Genomic DNA, 604 nt, shown 5'->3' with positions numbered 1-604 from the left:
GACGAGATCGGGGCGTGTTCAGGGTGGTATGGCCGTAAGCAAATATTGTGCCTACCAAGGTCCTTTTAAAGATACTATATCACCACGCTTTGCTCTGTCGTCTATACAGGGAGCGCCTGCAGATTTCCAGACACACTCACAGCTTTTAAATGTCAAATCAGAATGTACAAAGTGGCTATAAGGATCACAAATGTAGTGCAGTAAAAATATTAATATTTACTGTTGAAATGTAGAATACGTTAGCATAAAATTGAAAAGAAAATGATCGATGAGCTTAGGAATGATGAAAGCCATCATTTAACTGGATTTGTGTCATTTCTATACCGGCAAGTCATGATCTAGCTATATCCTTCCCACCCTGTCGGTGTCCACTGAAAAAGCAGCAGCGCCCTCTGCTTTTTGTAAAGAGGAGTGAAAAAAAGCTTACAGCACCTGGTATTCCCAGGCGGTCTCCCATCCAAGTACTGACCAGGCCCGACCCTGCTTAGCTTCCGAGATCAGACGAGATCGGGCGTGTTCAGGGTGGTATGGCCGTAAGCAAATATTGTGCCTACCAAAGGTCCTTTTAAAGATACTATATCACCACGCTTTGCTCTGTCGTCTA

General features: G+C 43.9%; 1 non-coding gene across 1 annotated transcript; it reads right to left on the bottom strand.

The window, feature by feature from the left end:
• Nucleotides 1-420: 420 nt before the first annotated feature.
• Nucleotides 421-539, bottom strand: LOC129115347 (5S ribosomal RNA). Its single transcript, XR_008532999.1, has one exon. It is a non-coding gene; the product is annotated as a 5S ribosomal RNA (ribosomal RNA).
• Nucleotides 540-604: the final 65 nt, after the last annotated feature.

This window comes from Anoplopoma fimbria, unplaced genomic scaffold, assembly GCF_027596085.1.
Source record: "Anoplopoma fimbria isolate UVic2021 breed Golden Eagle Sablefish unplaced genomic scaffold, Afim_UVic_2022 Un_contig_1164_pilon_pilon, whole genome shotgun sequence".
NCBI lineage: Eukaryota > Metazoa > Chordata > Actinopteri > Perciformes > Anoplopomatidae > Anoplopoma > Anoplopoma fimbria.
The sequence above is the reverse complement of the archived record's forward strand: the minus strand, read 5'-3'. Positions and strand labels throughout refer to the sequence as shown.